Consider the following 24,902-nt stretch of genomic DNA (forward strand, 5'->3'; position numbering starts at 1 on the left):
TACAAGCAAAAGTGTGTCTAGATAAGAAGAAAAAGAAAACAGAGTAGGTGATAGGAATGCCAAGGGCTACTCCCCGTTTTGTGCTTGTGATCTTTCAGTTGGGGGAAACAGTAGAGAAAAAACTTTACCATGCAAATATAATTGAGTACTATTAGCTGGGGCTGAGAATAGTGTCTTAACCAGGTTTCAAAGAAGCCCTTGCAGTTTAACACCTTTAATCCAAACAGGAGGAGGATAATAAACTATGGCAGGGACACATAGGGATGTAAAATGAGGCTGAGGAGAGGTTAAAAGGATTATAGATATAAACTGTTAGCTGTAACTGGGGAGATATCAGCAGTAATAAGACAGCAGGAAGCAGACAGAATGCTTTGTTTAGCTTGGATTTAATTGTGAAATTTGGGTGCAGAGCAGATTTTGGTTTAACCTTTGCATTTAGAGAAGCAACAATCTAGTACACCCTAATATAGGATAGACAGATAAACAATTTCAAATCAAGGGTTCAGAGCAGAGAAACCACTTGAACTTTAAATATCTGAGTCTAAGAAACTGTTATGCCACCTATGTATACACAGGTTGTTTTAGACTACATTTGCGCACATGATCTCTTTCAGTCTTCACAAAAATCCCATGCGATAAGAAGAGCAGGATCTATTCTCTCCATTTTATACATGATGGCACTGAGGGTCACAGAGGATAGGGACTTTCCTAGAGTGACACAACCAGAAAGGATTTCCTGTGACCATCTATTGTCACGTTCTATGTCTAAGAATTTTCCTCCAGGAGATACTGCCTTGCAAAAACTTTTTAAAAATTATTTTACAGTGAAAAAGTCCTGGTGCCAAGACAGAAAACTCTCCTACTAATTTTTAATTTGGCCACATAACAATCTTCTACCCTAATTCCAGAATTCATCTAACTTCTTTCCCAAATAAGTGTTGTAAGAAATAAACATAAAAGCTAGGATTTTATTCGCAGCAAATTGCTATGGAAACATGAAATTATCTCTATGTTAATAGCATTATGTCTTCTTTTTCTGTGTAAATGGTTGAACAAATTATGCTTTTTATCTACCTTTCTTTTATGACTAAGGGTAAGGAAACATCCATAAAGTATTGAAATTATTGCTAGAGGAGCCAAATTCCAATATCTGTGCTTTTGAATATGCATTTATAAATAACTTCATTAGAATTAAACAATTACAGGACAAATAATCTTTCTAGATATTGTTCAACATTCTAATGCAAAGGTTATATCAATAAAATAAAAGGCTTTCACTTCCAGCTAAGATCAAACATGTGATAAGGCAACCAGAACTTAAAGAGACATCATCCTGGAGAGAAGAAAAGCTCACTGATATAAATTCGTCATCTGCCTGCTTCTTCTTTTCTTCTTAGGGAGTTTGCCAATTCTAGGCCCAGAAAGAGGACAAGAAGTCAGGTAGAAGATCCACTGCTTGGTACCAGAGAAACCAGCAGAACTTTTGGCAATTTCATGGGACTAGGGAGAAAACAACTGGGATTATAAAGGGCTATATCTCAGAAAAAAGGGACTACCAAAAAAGTAAGCTCAGCACTTTGCACTGGGTTTGCACCCAGAGTCTCTAAAAGTTTTTACATGAAATGTTCAGCATTTCATCAAAAATTAATGAGCATGCTAAGAAATAAAATGAAGAAGAAAGAAAAACAGACAATAAAAATAGACCCATAGGTAACTCAAATGTTAACAAACAAGAATTTTTAAGTAACTGTGATTAATTTTGTCAGGAAAGTAGATAACAAAATAGAAATTATGACCAAGAACTAGAAACTACAAAAATAATATAATTGAGGCTCGGTGTGGTGGCTCACTCCTGTAATCCCAGCACTTTGGGAGGCTGAGACAGGCAGGTCACAAAGTCAGGAGATCGAGACCATCTTGGTCAACATAGTGAAACCCTGTCTCTACTAAAAATACAAAAATTAGCTAGGCATGGTGGCGCGTGCCTGTAGTCCCAGCTACTCAGGAGGCTGAGGCAGGAGAATCACTTGAACCCAGGAGGTGGAGGCTGCAGTGAGCCGAGATTGCACCACTGCACTCCAGCCTGGGCGACAGAGCAAGATTCTGTCTCAAAAAGAATAGATAGATAGATAGATAGATAGATAGATAGATAGATAGATAGATAATTGAAATTCTGGAACTATAAAATATAATAATTGAAAATAAGAATCAATAGATAGATTTAAAAGTAGATTAGACTCAGCTAAAGAGTAAATTAATGAATTGGAAGATAGGGCAGTAGAATGGAGAATAGAAAGCATAGGAAATGCAGGAAACACTGAAAGAGACACAGACATCTGGGAGACTGAGGGGACAAAACAAGTAAACATTTCATTGTAACTTAATAAGGAAAAAAAAGAAGGGAATAAAGCTAGAAATCAATAGCAAAAAATACTATTAAATTCTCAAGTATTTATAAATTAAATGTACTTTTATGTAACTCATGGTCAAAGAAGAAATAGCAATGGAAATTAGAAAATTATTTGAACTGAATTAATTTGGGACGAAGCTAAAGCTATGCTTAGAGGAAAATGTATAGCCATAAAATGTATATTTTTAAAAGAAGAGTGGCTAAAGTCAATGAGCTAAGTATACAACTCTAAAAAAGAACAGTAAATTAAACCCAAAGCTGAAAGCAGATATTAATGAGGTCGAAAATAAACATAAAATACAGAAAAACCTTAAAATTTTGATTATTTAAGAAGATAACAAAAAGATAAGTCCTCTAATAAGACTGATCAAGAACAAAGAGAATGCCGTATTTAGCAATGTCAGATATTCAAAAAGGGATGCTACTACTAGATTCTAGGATATTGTATTAGGCCATTCTTGCATTGCTATAAATAAATAACTGAGACTGGGTAATTTATAAGGAAAGAGGTTTAATTGGCTTATGGTTCTAAAGGCTGTACAGGAAGCATAACATCAGCATCTGCTTCTGAGGAGGGCTCTGGAAGCTTACAATCATGGCAGAAGGTAAAGCGGGAGCTTGCATGTCACATGATGAATGTAGGAGTGAGAGAGAGGGAGTGAGGTGCCACAGTTTTAAACAGTCGGATCTCACAAGAAGTCACTCACTACAGCAAGAACAGCACCACAGGGATGGTGTTAAACCATTCATGAGAAATCAACCCCCATGATCCAATCACCTCCCACCAGGCCCTACCTCCAATACTGGGGATTACAATTCACTATGAGATTTGGGCAGGGACACATATCCATACTATATTGGATATTTAAAAAGATATAAATAATATTCTGAACTACTGTCTGTTAATAAATTGGACAATTTGGATAAAATGGACAAACTTCCAGAAAAAAATACACTTACCAAGAATGACACAGAAAGAAATAAAAATATATAAAATTTCTGTATCTAAAAAACAAAATTAAATCACCAATTAAAGACATACCTACAAACAAAACCCTGGGCTTTGCTAGTGAATTCTATCAAACATTTAAAAATAAAATCCCACCAAACTTGCACAAACACTTCCGGAAGAGATAACACTTATCAATTCATGTTATCAGCACAGAATAACCTTGACAGAAAAATATGGCAAGGACATTACAAGAAAAGAAAACTACAGACCACTTTCAATAATAAATGTAAACGTAAAAAAATATACAAAATTTGTATATTGAATCAAATTGAATCCAGTGAGATTTAAAACAACTATGTCATGACCAAGTGGGGTTTATTCCAGAGATGTTCGATTAGTTTACATTTAAAAAAAATCAATGTAGTTAACCTATATTAGTGAAGAATAAAAGAGAAAAAAATTATTCTTTGTTTAGTCTTTTTTCTATTGCTATAATAGTATATTTGATACCAGGTAATTTATAAAGAAAAGAGGTTTATTTAGCTCACAGTTCTGGAGGCAGGAAGTCCAAGATCAGGCAGCTGCTTTTGGTCAGCTTCTAGGTGAGGGCCTCATGCTGTATCATAACATGGCGGAAGTGGAAGGGGAACTGGACATCTGCAAGGAGACCAAACACGAGAGGCAGCCTCACATAACAACTCACTTTCATAGTAACTAATCAAGTCTTGAAAGAGCAAGAACTCACTCACTACCGCAAAACTGCATTAATCCCTTCATGCAGGTGGATCGCAAATGCCTCTTACAGGTCTCATCACCTCTCAACACTGTTACATTAGGGACAAAGCCTCGACACAATTTTTATGGGGAAAAACTAAGTTCAAACCATAGCATCTTCTCAACAGAAACATTTGATAAAATGTATCATGCATTCACAATAAAAAGTCACATTAACTTTAAAATCAGATAGAAAGAAATAAAAGGTAACATTTCTTACTATTGAAAAATCTATTTTATTTTAATTACTATTAAAATTGTCACCAGAACCAGATGACCAGATGAGTTCTAGCTAAGTTTATATATGTCAAAAAATAACTATACATGTAATTATATATTTTATATATTAAATATGCACTTAATAGACTTTATATTTTAGAGCAATTTTAGGTTCACAGAAAAATTGAGCAGAAAGTACTGAGAGTTCTCATGTTCCCCCTACCTCCAGAAATGCACAACCTGCCCCACTATCAATATCCCACAGTGGTACCATTTGTTACAACCAATAAAGTTACATGAACACATAATTATCACTGAAAGTTCATAGTTTACATTAGAGTTTACTCTTGTTGTACATTTTATCAGTTTGAACATATATGTAGTGACATATACCCACCATTACAGTATTATACAAAATAGTTTCACTCCCCTAAAAGTATAAACAAATCTAAAGCTATGCTTAGAGGAAGACTTACAGACTTAAAATGGATATTTTTAAAAGAGGAGAGGCTAAAATCAATGAGTCCAACATACAACTCTAAAAAACAGTAAATTAAACTCAAAGATAAAAGCGGATATTAATCAAGTAGGAAAAGTCAACATTTGATGATCATTTATTTATTTAGAGACAGAGTCTTGCTCTGTCACCCAAGCTGGAGTGCAGTGGCACGATCTTGGCTCACTGCAACCTCTGCCTCCCAGGTTCAAGTGATTCTCCTGCCTCAGCCTCCCAAGTAGCTGGGATTACAGGCACACACCACCACACCCAACTAATTTTTGTATTTTTAGTAGAGATGGGGCTTTACTATGTTGACCAGGTTGGTCTCAAACTCCTGACCTCTGGTGATCCACCTGCCTCGGCCTCCCAAAGTGCTAGGATTACAGGCGTGAGCCACCACTCTTGGCCCCAACATTTGATTATTTGTGATCCTTTGATGATTATTCTTAACCACTGATCTTTCCACAGTCTCATGGTTTTGCCTATTCCATGTAGTTGGAACCCTGCAGCATGTAGCCTTTTCAGATTGGCTTATTTCACTTAGAAATATGCATTTAAGTTTCTTCCATGTCTTTTCATGGGTTCATAGCTGATTTCCTTTCAGCGCTAAATAATATTTCATTGTCTGGATGTACCACAATTTATCCATTCACCTACTGATGGACATCTTGATACTTTCAAGTCTTGGCAATTATGAGTAAAGCTGCTATAAACATCCATGTGCAGGTTTTTGTGTGGACATAAGTTTTCAGTTCATTGGGGTAAATACAAAGGAGTGTGATCACTGTATCATATGGTAAGAGTATTTTTAGCTTCCCAAGAAACTCTCAAATTATCTTCCAAAGTGACTGTACCATTTTGCATTACTAGTAGAAATGACTGAGAGTTCCTGTTGCTCAATGTTCTCACTAGCATTGGGTGTTGTCACTGTTTTGGATTTTTATATTTAGTAAGTGTGTAGTGGTACCTCACTGTTTTAATTGTCATTTTTTAATAACATTATATCGAGCACTAAATTGAACTTTTAAGTTTTATAAAGAGTATCTACAAAAACCCTACAGCAGAGGTAATAATAATGAACTATTGAAATCTTTCCTCCTAATAGTGAAACTGAAATGAAGATGTCTGCTCTTGTCAGTTCTCTTGACATTTTACTGAAAATCCCAGCAGGAAATAAGAAAAGCAAGATATAAGAAAGGGAAAGGAAGAAATATAACTGTAACTATTTACAAACAACAAGAAATTCCAGAAGAACCTACATATACACAGAATTAACAATTGAATTTAGTAGAATCCCTGATTCAGTATCAACATAGAAAAATTATATTTCCTTACAGCAGTGATAAAATAAGTAGAAAGAATTAGTGAGAGAAATGTACAAGCAATCTAAATAATATTGACCCAAAGAACTATAAATAGATCAATGGACATAATTTAAAAGTCCAAAAACAGATTCACATGTATGTGGTTATTTAACAAATATTATACTAAAGGCAATGGAGAAATCCTAGTTTTTCAAGTACTGTTAGGTCAATTGGATGTCCTTACGGAAAAAAAAAATTGGTCCCAGACTCACACTCTATGTAAAATAATCAATTCCAGGTCAACAGTAGATTTAAATATAAAAGTAAAAACAATAAATCCTTAGAAGAAAACATAGGATATCTTGTGGAAGAAAGCTATTTTTAAAAACAGTAAACAAAATGCTAATCATAAAATATAAAGTTGATATACTGGACATTAAAATTAAGAATTTATCTTTATCAAAAGACACCATTTTGAAGAGGCAAGTCACAGAATATGAGAAGTATTTGCAATATACACCTGATAGCTAATTTGTATCAATAACACATAAATAACTCCAACAAATTGATTTTAAAAAATAAAGCCATAGTGGGGGAAAAAGGCAAAAGACTTAAAAAGGCATTTCAAGGCCCAGTGCAGTGGCTTACGCCTGTAATCCCAGCACTTTGGGAGGCCAAGGCGGGTGGATCATGAGGTCAGGAGTTTGAGACAAGCCTGACCAACATGGTTAAACCCCATCTCTACTCAAAATACAAAAATTAGCCAGTTGTGGTGGCACAAACCTGTAATCCCAGCTACTCGGGAGGCTGAGGAAGGAGAATCACTTGAACCCAGGAGGCAGAGGTTGCAGTGAGCCAAGATCACACCACTGCTCTCCAGCCTGGGAAACAGAGTGGGACTCCATCTCAAAAAAAAAGGGCATTTCAAAAAGAGTACCAAAATGGCCAGTAAGCCTATTAAAAGTATTCAACATCATTACTAATTAGGAAAAGGAGATTCAAACCCCAATAACAAAAGGGTAAAATTTGGAAGCTGATTGTACTAAATGTTGATAGGAACATGAAACAACAGGAATGCTTATAAACATGTGTATCAGTTTGGAAAATTTTTTGCCGATCTCTGCTAAAGCTGAATACGCCCTGTGACTTAACAATTCCACTCCCAGGTATATATCTGACAGAAACACATACACGTCCACATCCAAATGTCCAGAGTAGCACTAAATAGCCAAAAGGCAAACAACTCAAATGCTCATTAACAGTAAAATGGATAAACAAATTGTGTATGGATACATGGTGTAATATTATACAGTACTGAGGATGAACCAACGGCTGCTCCTCCAAACAACATGGCCGTAGCAACATTGTGTCTCTCAGAAATAGTGTTACGAGACAAAAAAGAGACTAAAAATGCACATTCTGTATAACTTCATTTATATGCAGTTAAAAACAGGCAAAAGCAACTAATTATGATATCAGAAAGCTTCTGTTTACTTTCAGGGGTGTGCAATGAAGATGGGGGATGAGGAGGATTTGGGGGAGCGCTGATAACTAATTCTGGAACTGGGTAGTGGTCACATGGGTCTGTTCACTTGGTGAAAATTCATCACATGATTGTTTTTCTGTATGTGTGTTACACTTCGGTAAATATTTAACTTAAAGAAGTCACAATGGGCTTGAAGGAACATTCCGGTCTAAGTAAGAAGCTAACATAAATTACAAAGAGTGGGAATAAATAAGTTCTTCTTTAGATGGATAAGTTTAAATGCTGAAAATTCCTAAGGATCAAAGCCAAGGCATGTTTATAAATGATCTAGATGAGGGAGTATCTAATAAAATCCTCATACTTGCAGACAATACTGATATCTTTTAGGTTATAGAAAACCCAGTCAATGGGGATAAAATGCAGGAAGATTTAAAAGGCTTTCAAAGTGAGCAGAATAGTAGTAAATGTGTTTCTCTGTGGTCAGCTAAATAGCAATGCAGGGAATAAAAAGAATATAAAGATGTCTTATTCATCCTTATATATGCATCAGGACTTATAGTATATTTATATACAGTCAGTACTAAAAATCATCGTTGATAAATGAAGGATTAAATGAATGAATAAATAATGGACTTGGACTAAGCTATCAGTTACAATTTAGGAAACCATCAGGGCTAGGAGTTATTGTAGACTATTTCCTGAAGAAACAGACCAAATGTGCTAGTGAATTTGGGGTAATATTCCCAACAGCAATAAGAATGCTAAATGCAAAAGAGAAAACATTCAACAAGAGTTCTTAAAATACGTAAGTAGGAACTCCAAGAGGAGAGTGGGAGGAAAGACAGGTCCTGTAAAGATGAAGGTAAGACAGGAACATAACTGAGGGCTGTAGAACTATCACCACTATAAACTATTTGAACGTGGATATTAATGCTTATGGTAGTTAGTTTTATGTATTAACTTGTCTGGACTCTAGTACCCAGTAATGTAATCAAACACTAATCTAGGTGATGCTATAAAAAGTATGTTGTAGGTGTGGTTAATATTCACAATCAGTTGACTTTAAGAAAAGGAGATTGCTCTTAGTAATGTGAATGGGCCTCATCCAATCTGCTGGAAGACCTGAAAAGCAAAACTGAGGTTTCCTGGAGAACTTCTGCCTAAAAACTGCAATATCCACTCCTGTCAAGTTGCTAACCTACCAGCTTGTCCTACAAACTTCAAACTTGTAAGCCTCTACAATTACATAAGCTAATTTCCTTAAAATGTGTGTGGGGGAGGGGGGGTCTGTTTCTCTGGAGAACCCTGACTGATATAGCACCCAAAGTATATCAGTTGCTTTCTCATATGCAAAGAAGGATCGTTCAATAAAACAGTAGACTGCAAGATAGTCCATTGTCTTAATATTTTTCTCAAACTAGTTCATTTCCCCTTTAGCTGATCTACAGTTCTGTCACAGAGAAATCCTCCTGACCATTCTTCTCCCTGGTCCTCCGGCCTTCCACCCTGTTTTAGGGATCTGCTTTCTAACACAGAGTTCTCTCCCATATTTTTCTCCCCCTGAGTCCCAGAACCCACAAACTCCTGTCACCACACCCACCAAAAGAAATCCCAAATTTCTTCATTTAAAAAAATCTCTTGCAAGAAGCATGAGACCACCCTTCAAATTTTTTAACAGGAGCCAACATCCCATTCTGAAGGCCTTTCAATTTTTTTCAACAATGTCAACAACAGTCAATATCAAGTTTATGAATGAGAGCTTTCTGGCTAAAATGAGAGAATTCTTCAAAACTACCTCTTGCAGAACCAAGAGAACATCTTCCCCAAAGTTGAATTTCTGCCCTGCTCTTAGAGCCATGGGAAGCCAGTTTCTGGAGTTTGGGAATAGCTGTTTCACCACCTCTGCTAGCCATCAGAGGTTTAGGAATAGTCAGATGACGCCTGGCCATTCATCAGTCCTTAAAAAAAGAAACAACTGGCCAGAAATCTTAAAGATGAGCTGCAGTCATGCAGTTGTTCCCCACCCCCTCAAACCCTATACATGCAAAATTATGCTTTAACTGAACCCATGACAGCTTTTAACACAAAAATAAGGAGAGTAGTTTAGGACCTTTCAAAGGACTGAATCAGGGAGGTCCTGATACTAGAAATGTGGGTGTATTCCTACTGCTGAAGGAAGGAAAGGACAAAAAACAAACCCTGTCACAATTATGGGGGAATTTTTTCCCATCTCTCCTCAGGTCCTCCCACAATTATTCAAGGTTTGAGCCACCAGGATACATTAATTTTTTGGCAACTGATAAATAGTTTGAGTAATGGCTGCATGTTGTTAATGGCTAAAGTGAAATTTATGAGTCAATCTTTCAAAAATACAATATGACAAACAAATTCATCCCATGCTGCTTTCCTAGTGTTGCCCCATGTCATGTTTTGCTGTGGCCACAACCCAAAATTAAATAGCTTCCCTCCAGCAGTAGTCTTCATATTTCACTCTCCATCTCCAGGTCCAGGCAGATGCATCAATGGGTAATTCAGTACCAGAAATATCACCTACTGTCCCACTCTAGGCAGAAGAGGCAAGTGAGAAATTTATTTGTATTATGAAGCAGGCAACAAAACATGCATGAGAGACATAACGTGGATGTATATGAGAAAGAGATTGAATACTCCCTTGGAAAAATATTTGCAAACAAAAAATGAATAGACAGTGGTTCAATTACATGGAAATCTCTCTAAATAAGGGACTCTATTCATTAGTCAATCAAGAAACATTCCTACACAACCCATTATGTTTTTAGTGGATTGCGGCATATGTTGTGAGGGTAGAAAACCAATTTGAAAGACTTTAGATATGAAATAAGTGTTCAATTATGTAGCTAACTATAAGTCTGATGAGAATTCCGAGGGAATAAAATGGATGTGGTTTCTTTCAGCTATGTCCCTTTAATTACCTGGCCCTGGCCCTGGCCCACCATTAGTACTGGCCATATGTAAAATGTTCCAGAAACCTGTTAACTTGCACATATTTTTCTCCAGAAGTATACTGCTTCACCCTCTTATTAGGTGCTGGTCTCAGCCTACCTATTACTGTTGATTATTCTCCAAGCCCTCTGCTGCCCAGATCTTCCAGCTTGTTTACACTAACCTGCTTCTAATCTTTATCTCAATTTTTGGATCCTGATTCTACTCTCTCCTCTTCTGGGCATTCCTTTGGACAGATAAGTCAGTAGAGAACCCAACTGGCCCCCATTTCTTCTAACTCCTGCATTTTTTCTTGTGCATTCTGATTATAACTCAATCCCACAGTTGGGAACTAGATTTTATCCCATCAGCCCATCATCCTTGAGGCACATGAAAATAATGGAATGTAAAAGCATGTGAGTGTGCTGAATGTTCTAGTTCTCAGGAATGCGATGAGAACTTTTCATTCATTGATGAGAGATGACCTCTTCGTAGTGAAAACAGATCCCTCTCGAGGCACCTGGGGAACACCTTGGTGAGGTTGACTGCTGTAAGTACACATGACTTAACCTTGCCAACAAGGTACAGTGCCACATCTGGCCACGCCTCCAATAAGTACACCTAAACAATTTTTAGAAAACCAGGATGGGCTGCCTCAATTTCTAATTTATTTGGCCAGTTTCACAAGCTGCTCAGTTCCTAGTTAAGTCAAGATAAGAAGTATTTCTGATCTTCTGAACATGCCCTAAATGTAATGAAGTGCTTGATGTATTCCGGGCGCTCCAAAGAATCAACCTTCCACAGTGGCTCCAAGGGGCTGGGCCTTAGTGAAGCTGTGCCTCCAGGGAGCATAGCATATACCCTTGTAGGAGGGCAATGAATGCAAGATTAAATAATGCTTGAACACTTTGCAAGACTAAATAATGCTTGAACCCATTGGTTATATTCAGACTTTTAGCTCCTCCAATGTCTAAACAGTGCCATGGTACCTAATGAAGAACAGCTTTCACAACATCTTGCAGAGAGGGGTGGTGAGGAGTAAGACATAGTTCCTGGATCTTAGTTTTATATCCACATATTCATTCATACTCTGCCTTTTGTACATATGGGCCTGAATCAATAGTAGTATCTTATCCTGGTGTAAAATCAAATTATTACATTTTTGAGTGATCCAAAGGTGTGTTCTTGGGCTATAGTCTTTTTCCCTTAGGAGATATGGATGATGCCAACAGACTGAGGCTAGATTACCTTCCCAAATACAACCCACTTGTTAGCCCTCAGGTAACAAAGAGTTGTGGTTCTGCTCTATCCACTTCCAGTGAGAGGCGATAGGGCCAGAGAATTCTCTAGTGCAGGTCCCTGCAACTCAAAGAGTAGCCAGAACTCTAAAGAAATCTAAATATTTTGAATTATGGAACAAATAGGCTAGTGATTGATGGGAGCAGAAGTTGAGGAAAAATCAGACACATTAAATGGCCCCACATTGCCAGCTGAAGTTTAATGGAACATATAGAAAAGAGAAAATATATGCAGATTAGCAGAAAATAATAAGGATTTTAAAGTTTGCCAGAAAGACACATACCAAAGTCAAGTTTAGTCACATTGGTGATGGAGCACTAAAGACCATGTGCCCCAACAAAATAAATTATCAACAGAGTAAAGACTGCCTACAGAATGGGAGAAAATATTTCCAAACTGTGTATCTAACAAAGGTCTAGGCTGGGTGCATTGGCTCACTCTTGTAATCCCAGCACTTTGGAGGCTGAGGCAGGCGGATCACCCAAGGTCAGGAGTTTGAAATCAACCTGGCCAACATGGTGAAACTCCCTCTGTATTAAAAATACAAAAATTAGGCAGGCATGATGGCCCGTGCCTGTAGTCCCAGCTGCTCGGGAAGCTGAGGCAGGAGTATCTCTTGAACCCAGGAGGTGGGGGTCGCAGTGAGCTGAGATTGTGCCACTGCACTCCAGCCAGGGTGACAAAGTGAGAGTCTGTCAAAAAAAAAAAAAAAAAAAAAAAAAGTCTAAAATCCAGAATCTACAAGGAACTTAAACAAATCAACAAGCAAAAAGCAATCTAATTTTAAAAATAGGCAACAGACATGAACAGGCAATTCTCAAAAGAAGACATACAAGCAGCCAACTAACATATGAAAAAATGCTCAACATCACTAATCATTAGAGAAATGCAAATCTAAACCACAATGAGATATTATTTTGCACCAGTCAGAATGGCTATTATTAAAAAGTGAAAAAATAACAGATGCTGGTGAGGTTGGGAGAAAAAGGAATGCTTATATACTGTTGTGGAAATCCAAACTAGTCCAGTCACTGTGGAAAACAGTTTGGAAGTTTCTCAAGGAACTTAAAATAGAACTACCATTAGACCCAGCAATCCCACTACTGGGTATATACCCAAAGGAAAAGAATGTATTCTATCAAAAAGACACATGCATCCATATATTCATTGCAGTGCTATTCACAATAGCGAAGACATGAAATCAACCTAAGTTCCCATCAACAGTGGATTAGATAAAGAAAATATGGTACATATACACCATGGACTACTATTCAGCCATAAAAAGGGATGAGATCATGCCCTTTGCATGGAGGGAGGTGGAGGCCATCATTCTAAGTGACCTAACATAAAAATAGAAAACCAAATATTCCATGTTCTCACTTATAAGCAGGAGCTAAACACTGAATACCCATGACTATAAAGATGGGAACAATAGACACTGGGGATCACTAGACAGGGGAGGGAGGAGGAGGACAGGAGTTGAAGACCCACCTGTTGGATACTATGTTTATGCCCTGGGTGACAGAATCATTGGGACCCTAATCCTCAGCATCACACAATCTACCCATGTAACAAACCTGCACATGTATCCTTTATAATAAAATTTGAAATGAAAAAAAAAATACCATGCCACCTATTGCTGGAAGTCTACAGCTTCCTTGAAGACAGGACCACATCCATAAGGTCCTTTATTCTTGTGTTTCCATGGGATATCTGTTCTTTACATCCCGACAACCTAACATATAGGCTGTTTTAAGTGATGGCTCCCTAAACTACTATGTATCTCCATTAGTTTCATACTTCAGAAGTTTCTTATATCTATTTCTCATATGCATTGTAAATATGGCCCTTCTGCTGACCACCTGCCTGTATTAATCTGCTAGGGGTGCCATAACAAAATACTACATATTGGTGGGGCTTAAACAACATAAATGTATTTTATCATAGTTATGGTGAAAATAACTATGGTTGGAAGTCCAAGACCAAGGGGCCAGCACATTCAGTTTCTATGAGATCTCTCTCCTTAGCTTGCAAACAGCCACCTTCTATTCTGTGTCCTCAAACATGGCCTTTTCTCCTCTGTACTCACATATCCTTGGTGATTCTACCTCTTCTTATAGGGATACCAGTCCAATTGAAATAGGCTTAACCGTTTTGCCCTCACTTAACCTTATTCACTTCTTTAAAGGTCATGTCTCCACAGTTACATTAGAGGTAGATCTCTTCAACATATGGATTTAGTGGGACAAAATTCAGTCCACAACACCACCTAACGGAAGATCCTAGATTCAACTGGATCCCAGGAATGGCAGGTGTATTTAAGCCAAAGGTGCTATTCACCTTTAATCCAGCCCAAATGCTCCAATATCTGAAGTCAATTTATAGTAGACTTATGCCTCCAACGTTAGCGTGGCAACTGTTTAAACCAGGAAACTCCCAGACAAGGAGTTTTATCATGCTATATTTTCACAAGTTGCCCCTAGAAGAGTTAAACTATCTAGAATGGGGGGGAAATCTATCACAAGGCACAGAAGTGATTCTAGAAGTCTAAAGTCATCATCTAGAGATTCTCTGGTCAGACTTTGGAACCTAAGCATCTTCAGGCTTCCTAGGTAGTTTGGTGGGCCTGTATGTTCACAACTTGGCTGAGAGCTCATGTGTATTCTAGGGATCCAGAACCATTGTTTCAACCCCACCTTGTCCACAAGGCCCAGCTCTGAAGGCCACAGTCCCTGTAGGATCCTCTACCCAGAGAATGTCACATGCATGCCAGCCCAGCCAGACTTATGAAGTCTCAATCACATGTACTAGACAGTGTTCTGCTGGCTACAATTGGCACTGGTTGGCAGAGCTTCAGGACAGCACACGGCATATTGTAAGCCATTAGAACATTCTTGAACAAATAAAAAAGTAAATAAACCTAATCCATTTGGATGTCTGGTGGCATCCAATCTAATTAAAGATGTATTTGAGCCAACCAGCTGAAGCCCCATCCGCAAACACTTTTATGCAGGGCTGATAATCAATCAGAACAGCTGTATCAGTTGTTTATTGCTGGTGTCTATTTTGAGTGGTCAGACATCCATTCTAATTGGAAGGACTCGGGGTCTGAAAGTTGGTAAATACTTCTAATATCACTTCTGACTATTCCTGGAGAAAATGTAGGGGTGTCTATGGTGAGTTCAGGGATTTCAGGACTGATTAAGGAAAAGACAGAACTACAAGATGTCAGTACTGAACAGTAAGTTTTATTGGCCAGTATTGGGACAGAGTCGCATGAGAGAAGAAGCTCCTTTTCCTTCTAGGATGAGTAGAAGACCTGACAGAAATAGCAGCATGGGATTAACACCCAGAATGCAAAAGAGGGCAAGAGAACTTCCAGGGGAGCAAGGAATCAGAGATGGGGCTTATGTGTCTAGCAGTCGCTGGGCTAGAGACCTATGAAAAGCAGCCATGATTTGAGGTCATTTATAGCTATAAGGTTTATCTTATCTATGGATGGCAGGTATTAGGTATAGTTTTGTGGTGTAGGTAAAGCAGACAGACTCTAAATGGCTTAAAACATGCTTATTTGGAATATATTTAAAGCAACTGGGTATGTAAGGATTGAGTTTGGCACCACAGGGTTTAAGCTAACAGTCCTTGCCTGCTGTGAAGAAGTAACAACCTAGGAGCTATATACAGAGCCCACCTTTAGTCCATTTGTATATCAATGTCCTGTGAAACTTAGAAAAGAGAGAGAGAGATCCATTCCTGACTCTACAAAGGAAGACAGGGTTTCTCTACAAGCTAGAAGAGATAAGCCCTTTGACCACGTGGAGATAGTGAGGGACTTCTGATGGCTACAGTGGAGGAAATTCAGGCTCTTTGGATTCTCCCATGCCTGTATGAAATTTACGGCTCCTATGGTCAGCTTTAACTAGGAAGCCCTGTTTATATCCCAGTTTGGGCGAGCACTTCAGAACAAGAACCACTCAGTTCTTGCACACCACAAATCCCAGATCAATACCAGAGGACAAGTGTAAACTGTGCATTGCAAAATCATCTCAGATGCAGCTTTCTTCCTTCTCACAAGTACCTCCTCAAATCAAGGTTGTCTTAATCCAACCAATCATGGCTCCACTTAAAATACACCATTTTATTGAAATCATGGATATCACCCACATACATAACATACACACACACATGCACACACGCACGGGTTTCCTGCTCTCATCCACCACCCTCATTTTAAATCCAGAACACATGGAAAAGCCACAATCTACACAACAGGACTGGGCAGGTTTTCTTCTGGTGAGTCCTATGGATTTCAGGTTTACATCTAGCAAGCTTCACATGCTAGGGGAAGTCATTCGGACAATAGCCTGTCACATTTACACCACTAGAGCTCATCAACTTGAACACGAGTTTCTGAGCCAGGGAATTTATCTGCTCCAGCATCTTCCTTCCCTATACACTTACATTCATCCCTGAATCCTAGCACTCCCTGCTGTACCCAGCCTGGAAGAGAACATTTTTGTACACTATAGCTCTAGGTTCTGTCCTAGTGATTAGAGAGCGGAAGCCAGAACATTTGTTGTGGGACATACTGTGCTTTTGATTTAGTGGAAATGTATTGGTATGTTCACAACAGAACCTTCCTTCTTTTGAAAAATTAGCCACAGGAACCCTTTGTTTGATGAGCCAATAAATTCCCATTTGTTTAAATTAGTTTGGGTTGTGTTTCTGTTACTCACAACTAAGAATCCTGACTAATTTCCTCAGCAACAGAGAGGCCTATTTTTTCTGGAATGGGTGATACCTACACTATGGCAGAACATATGGAAGCCTTCCACCCATTCTAACTATATTCTCAACTAATAGCAACATAGCTTTTCATTACAAAGAGAACCTAAGAAAACCTTAGTCTGGCCTTATCAGAGGGAGTTAGAAACTTGGTCAACAATCTCTTGAGATGCTCACTTTTAGTTCCATGAGGGATGCTAAACTACAAGGAAAAGGAACATCCCAGCAGACACTGAGCAATAAGGAAATTAGCCACGTTTTGCCCATATATAACTGTTTTTTGGTTTATTCATTATCAACTCTCACTCAAAAACACTGAAAAATGGTTTGAATCTGTGTCCCCACACAAATCTCATGTTCAATTGTAATCCTCAAGATGGGGCCTGGTGGGAACTGAACTGGATCATGGGGGAAGATTTCTTATCAATGATTAGTACCATCCCCTTGGTACTGTCCTTGCAACAGTGAGTTCTCACAAGAGATCTGGTTGTTTAAAAGTTTGTGGCACCTCCCCACTCTCTCTGTTGCTCCTGCTCTGGCCATGTAACCTGCCCACGCCCGCTTTGCCTTCCATCCTGATTGTAAGTTTCCTGAGGCCTCCCCAGAAACCAAACTGATGTCAGTAACATGCTTCCTGTACAACCTGCAGAAATGTGAAACAATTAAACCTCCTTTCGTTATAAATTAGCCCATAACAGGTATTTGTAGCAAGGCAATAACAGACTGACACACTCATTGTCTTGTGTCTTCTCCTTCCTGACTGATCGGTCATCCCTCAGTTTTCATATGTGTCCATTTCCTGGTCCCATATGTAAACAATTTTTCCATCTCCACCCCCATCCTTTGGACCGCCCACATGAAATTTATTATTTATTGGATAACATATTTAAGGCATAATTCAGTACCAAGGGCAGCTGCTAGACATTTGTTGCCTTTAGTAATAAAAGATGCTTAGTGGAAGAGTTAGGTTTGGAGCTAGCTCTTAAAGAATGGATAACTCATAGATAGGAGTGGAGGAAGAAGAAAGATAATTCCAAGTTACTAAACAATATGAACAAAGTCTCTAAGATCAGAATGAGCTCGTCAAGTAGATCACAGAATGTATCTAATGAAAGCAGTTTGCACAGAGAAAGACTATATTATAGAAAAATGTGCCTGGTCATGGTGGCTCATGCCTATAATCCCAGCAATTTGGGAGGCCGAGGCCAGCAGATCATGAGGTCAAGAGATCGAGACCATCCTGGCTAACACGGTGAAACCCCGTCTCTACTAAAAATACAAAAATTAGCCCGGTATGGTGGCGGGCGTCTGTAGTCCCAGCTACTCAGGAGGCTGAGGCAGGAGAATGGCATGAACCTGGGAGGCAGAGCTTGCAGTGAGCCAAGATTGCGCCTCTGCACTCCAGCCTGGGCAACAGAGCGAGACTCCATCTCAAAAAAAAAAAAAAAAAAAAAGAAAAGAAAAAAAAAAAAAGAAAAGCGCAGAGACAAAGGGGTTTAGATTTAATTCAGGAGTCACTGAAAGCTTTTATTCTAGGGATATTCAAATGTCATTTGGTCATGAGACCATTCTAGGGAATACCATGTAAATCAAGATTATACCCAGGTAAATACACACACATAAACATACAAAAGCCTGGGTCACAAATAAAAACAGGCCTTTTCTTGACTTATGTAAGTTGCTTAGGAATATATTATCCCTGAGAGAGTATTACCCCCTAGGAGGAATTTAAACTTGTTTGTATTGCATCAGCCAATTTTAAAAGCTCTTAAAGTTAGTGCAACTTCAGTGCCAGAAATTCAGATATTTGGAAAACTATATTTAGGGCCCAGCAAGTCCTAGACTACTTCTCAGATGCATTCAAATTAAAGATCAATTGAAAACCACAGTCATGCATTCCAAATTTCAGTGACCTAATGGGCCATGGATAAAGCAATATGTCTTTATTTTTACAGGGGTATAAAAGAAATAGACATTTTGAAATCTTTTCATTTTCTTCTTTTTTGAACCCTTTCTCCAAAATTGGACATTTGTAAATCCCACAATTGCCAGGACATCTTTTCTTCAAATAAATGGCAGAAATATTGGGATTTAACATTTTTTTGCACGTGTCAGCACTTCCTGGTTTTTTTTATTACACTCAGGGAGATGTCAAGTTTAGGCTATAAGAATGTTACTAAAAAAAAATCATTGAGGGCAGAAGAAAAAAAACGCACACGTTATATGAATTTGGATACTCACAGAGACCCCATATAAGAGGGCAACGATTAGAATGAAGGGTCAAGATGGGAACAATAAAATGTACTGTATTTTCATGAATATAAAATTCTGAATAAAGAGTCACCCTTAATCTATTTTAGTCAAAATAAACTAGATTATCCTGTGGTAACAAACAATTCCAAAACCTCAAATGTTTAACCAAACAAAAATTAATGTGTTGCTAATGGAAAGTCTACTGCAGGCATGTATGCCTTTTCAGGGCATCTCCTCATGGTCAGCTTCAAAGTTTTAGTCTTATCATCACCGCTAAGGCCCCTCTTCAATTGCCATGGTAATAGAAGAAGCAGCTAGAGGGGTGCAGGAGGGCTTCTCAGGTCTTTAACCCGGAAGTGACATAATTCCTTTCTATCCACATTCCAGTAGCCAGAAATAGTCATAAACTCTGCCCAACTCCAAGGAGGCCGGGAAATACAACGCACAAACATTATCCAAATAAGCAAAAGGTCTACAGACAGCCAAAGAAGAAGAGGAAATAAAGGAAAAATGGGGAAGGGGAGATGAAAAGTATAGATGGAGGAGGAGGAAAAGAAATGAATGTAATTCAACCGCAGATTTAGAAACAAGAATATCTAAATTTTGAATTCTAATCTCAACTCTACCCCAGGATTGTACAAGCCTTAGGATTCTTAGCCAAGGCAAGAGAATTTCTTGAGATAGATATGAAAAAGCAGCTTGGAAAAATAACTATTCTAGAGAATAAAGTTTTCTAAAAAGGGGAATTTAAAAAATATATATATATATATGCCAGAAACATAAGAAGTATAAGCAAAAAGCTCACAAAAATAGAGAATACTCTGTATTTTATGTATAAAGTATGAAGACACTTGGGAATACCAGGTACATTTCCACCTATAGGCACCAAAACATCCAACTAAACTTTCAAAAGAACTTATCTGCTTAAGAAACCACAGATTTGACATAGATATTCCGGTGGAGAAGGAGCCAGGAGCCAATATTAGGACTCACATGTGAAAATGTGATAGTAACCAAGCCTTATCAACAATTTTGACAGCTCTATAACTCAAATTCTTATGTGTAAAATAGAACTAGTACCAGCATCAACTACCTACAATAAAAAAATGTTTTAAAAGGCTCACAGTGCTCTATAAAAGAAGCACTAACCAGAAAACTGCCATATACACAAGATGGCAGTGGCACCTAGAGGTTCCTTCAAAGAGTACTTTTGCATCCAGGAGAATTCCTTCAGTCACATGGTCACAAAGCCATTTACATTTTTGGTATTATTTCCTAAGTGGGAACAATCTGATATTAGTCATTGTCTATTAAAAACACATTTCAGAATTACAGTGGTTCAGGTTAGATTTTTCAACTTTAAGATGAGTTTTTGGGGTTATTAAATGCATTTTCTACTTAAAATGTTTTCAACATACCATGGACTTTCCGGGATGTAATCCCATCGTAAGTCAAGGAGCGTATATTATCTTCGAAGAGCATTTTTATTTTTCTGAAGTCAAATGTTATCTTGCTTAAAGAATATATATATACATTATACATGTTTGTGTACCTGCTTGAGGAGATATCATTATGTATTTGTGTGCATACATACAAACATTTATGGTTGGTGTGTGTGCTCATGTGTGTGCTTATGTATATGTTCTTTTCTCTGTGACTCGTGTGTCTCTTTGCTAGAATCTGTAATAGGAGGAATGCAAAATGGACACAAGCCACATGAATTCAGCAGCCTCATGGATTTGGATGCTCAAAAGCAGCAGTCATCTATCAAAGGAAGTGTATTGGACTAAATGGAGAGATTTTTAATAAGAGGCAAGGGGGTGCACTTTACCTAATAAAAAGAGCATAGAAAGACCCTGGCTGTGGCTAATGTGCATAAAAAATTCAGCCTGTCAGATCCTCACTTTTCTAATTCAGTAATCTAAATAATTTATTTGACATTTTAGCTCAAGATGACCTTTCTTAGGAAAAAATTACTGTTTTAAACTTTTAGCAAGTGCAACCCCAGCCACAGAATCCCTATTGAAGTCTGCATTTTCCCAAATGAGCAAAGGTTAATCTCGTAGTGCTCAAACACATTGCTGACCCTTTTAAACAGTTCGCAAAATGTCATTTAATTTTTTAATCTAATTTCAATTATGTTGTAATATTTGAGTTGCGTATTTGGGGGTGGGGGTAGTGATGTGAGATTCCAGTCAGGTCCTGCTTAGAGAAATTTAGGCAAATGATTCTTTTTAAATAAAACAGATTAATAGATAATGTCATTCATTTCCCCTATGGTTTGAATATACATATAATCAGGAACAATATATAATAAAATCATGCACACTTCCCCTGAAGGATTAACAAATGGGGATTGAGGTGGTTAGTTCTTGAGAGAAACAATACTGGAATCCAAGGTTCTCAAAGGTGCTGTGTGATTGAGGATATTAGCTTTTAAGCCAAGGATACTCAAAGGAAACCCAAGCTCTAAGCTATATAGGGTCCACCTTCTCCTCTCATTCTAGGGCAGGTCTGAGTCCACCCAAGAGATAAGGAGGATGACAGATGTTGTAGATAGATTATTATCTCAGCCATTCCATCAGCCGTTAATGAAATTTCAACTTTTTCTCTCAAAAGCTATTCTTTTAGCTTGCTAGCAGATCAGAAAAACAGAAGAAGGTAAAATTGTTACTATGAAGATAATTGGATCTTCCTCTCTGCAGAATAAGCTATCATTTCATCATTGCATCCTAGAAAGCTTATTTAGGAGATTCGGAGATGTTGTAACACTTTGTTAACCAGGATTTCCTCCTACCCCCACCAAAGGATGATAGAATTTGGTACTCTAATTTGACAAACATCCCATTTTCTAACTGTCATTTTTTAAGCAATGTCCCCTTGGGAACATTTGGGTGGCTTAAGGTTCTCTGTTATTTGCAAATCCAAAATATTATCACTGGTGGTTGTGCCAATGATCTGAGCAGAATGAGCTGATGTGAATATCAAACCAAGATATGAATGCTCAGCTCCATTACTTTCCTCTCATTATCACCTCTCTTGATATAGCTTTCCCCAGAGAGTCTAGTGTTCCTTATTTTCCTTACCCTGAAATACCATATTTCCCTAAATCAAAAGTACCTATAAGCCACACTCGCAGAAGTTGCCTCAATAAAGGGAGTTTTATACATACAACCTACAGGCAGGTGAATCAGCGTCTTGCCTGTTCTTCTCACTTTGCCACTTTACCAAATTTGCCTCCAAAGGATTTAGAATATGAGACACAGATACAAATAAAGATGTCTGATCATCATTTTTACTTTAAAATGCACATTTTTCACTATCATCAATGAGAACTGTGTGAGGTCTAGCATACCATGTTGTTTCATAAATGAAAAATAGTCTATTTCTGCTATTTTCATTATATCCATCCCAAGGGTTCTCGGCTCAAGGTGTACATTAGAATCACCCAGGGGTCACTGCAAAAACACAAACTTAGGAGGCCCTCTTAAATCTTACTGAATCAGAATCTGTGCATATGGGCCAAGTGTCATATATTTGTACATAGCTGTGTAGAATTGTGTATGCTTACCTACCCCTGGTTAAGAAGCAATAATTGGGTAAGTTTTCACATGGGCTATCTAGTGTAACTGGAATAGTGAATGAAAGTGTGCTCTGAAGAGAATTCCCATCATGCCTAGGCTAAAGGATAATCATTCAGAACACCTGAAAGATTTGGAATGTGCAGAAGACAAAAGTCCTTGTAAAAATATCTCCAAACAACACTTTATGACTTATTTTAGATATTTTGATAAAATGTATCATATCCCTTGCACTGATCATTGTTTGGAGTATTTGCTACAGCATTTGCCATTGCCAGAAATTGCTGGCATTTGTTTAAGAAAAACACACAGCCAGTCAGTCTTTGGTATAAAAACTACACAGTACTGTATTGCCCTACCACTCATAGAAGAATAACATGAGGAATTTTGCCTGGGAGTTACTGGAATTCCCACATTCCAATTTTCCTGGTTCTGATTAAAGTGCAAATGGAATAAATTGGAATCATATTAGAAAGCATGAAACACCAAAAGCTAGTTCCTAAAAATGTCTCAATCTTTTTCTTTTCTCACTCTAGAAGATTCTACAGGACTCTTTCTACTTCAATATCTCAGGTCCCAAAAGTCCAAGCTGCCCCCCATTTTCCTGGAAACAATTTCCCAAAGTTTGATCCATGATACATAATTTCTGCAACAATTCTGAAGGAAAGTATGTATTTCACATTGTCATATTTTACAGGGTCAAATAAGTTTGAAAGATCCTAATGCATGTTAGCATAGTCAGTCTCGGGGAAGCTATATTACTATAGAAATGAAACATGATTAGTCAGGCTTTCCCAAACTATGAAATAACTATCCTTATTTTATGTGATACATTAACATCCAATGAGAAGCTGTTCCAAAAAACACACTTTGATAACCACAATGACAGCTGTGAATCAGCCAAGACTGCTGTCTCTTCTACCTCTGTGATTTTTTTTTCTTTGAGACAAAGTGTCACTCCGTCACCCAGACCGGAATGCAGTGACACAATCACAGTACACTGTAAACTTGACCTCCTGGACTCAAACAATCCTCCCACCTCAGCCCTCAGCCTCCAAGTTGCTGGAACTACAGGTTGGCACCACCACATCCAGCTTATTTTTTTATTTTTTTGTAAAGATGGGATCTCACTATGCTGCCCAGTGTAGTCTCAACTCCCAGGCTCATAGTCCTCCCACCTTATCTCCCAAAGTGCTGGGATTACAGGCATGAGTCAGTGTATCTGGACTTCTGTGAAATTTTTAGAATTCAGTAGAATTGAAATAAGTAGCAAAGTAAACAGTTGATAGATGTATCTGTTATCTTCCTTTAGAATGACAAATAACTGCCTGAAGACAGAATAAAATTGGGGTAAGAAGAAAGTGGGGAAGAGTATGTGTCTGAACAAGATATGCCACAGATTGAGTGTACAGATTAGGAATCATTTTGCTTTGAAAGCTCAGCAGCATTCTCTTTTTTTTTTTTTTTTTTTTTTTTTGAGACAGAGCCTTGCTCTGTCACCCAGGCTGGAGTGCAGTGGCGCAATCTCAGCTCACTGCAAGCTCTGCCTCCCGGGTTCACGCCATTCTCCTGCCTCAGCCTCCCCAGCAGTTGGGACTACAGGTGCCCGCCACCACGCCCAGCTAATTTTTGTATTTTTAGTAGAGACAGGGTTTCACTGTGTTAGCCAGGATGGTCTCAATCTCCTGACCTCGTGATCCAGCCGACTCGGCCTCCCAAAGTGCTGGGATTACAGGCGGGAGCCACCGCGCCCGGCCTCAGCAGCATTCTAATGGAATTAACTGTTGCTCCTCTGTTTTTAACTTTGAGTAAACTTGCTTACTATGCCTAAGTGTATGATGGAAAACAATTTAATTAAATTGCAATGCCTGAGTTCCCCTAACCTATAACATAAATGTAGCCATTAATATTAATATTCTAATCTCAATATCTCCAAGCTCCATTCACTCAGGTCCCACTCTCAAATTCAATAAGTTTAATAAGTTGCCTCAGTACTTGGAAGAGTTTTGATTGGAATTCAGGACTGTGTGGCTTTTAAATACTCCATTCCATAGCTTGAGAAGCATAAATACTTGCTCTCAGTGTTTTCTTAAATTGGTCCCAGCCAACCAAACTTGGAGACCTGCCTGGAATACTGAGAGCTGGCACTGCATCACCAGCCCCTCCAATAAAGCTGCCAGTGTCACCACCAAAGCAGCCACCATAACCTGTATGTGGGCTCCTGCCCAGTGGCCAACGATGCTTTTGCAAAACAAAAGCCCTCCTTCCCCCCTTGCTTCTGTGTAATGGTGACTTTGAGTGTCATCAGAGCCCCAGAGGAGGTTTCAGATCTCTGTGAGACAGATTTTCTCTCAGACAAGCTTTGTCATTCCCACCACC

This window comes from Gorilla gorilla, chromosome 16, assembly GCF_029281585.2.
Source record: "Gorilla gorilla gorilla isolate KB3781 chromosome 16, NHGRI_mGorGor1-v2.1_pri, whole genome shotgun sequence".
In the NCBI taxonomy this organism is placed as follows: Eukaryota; Metazoa; Chordata; class Mammalia; order Primates; family Hominidae; genus Gorilla; species Gorilla gorilla.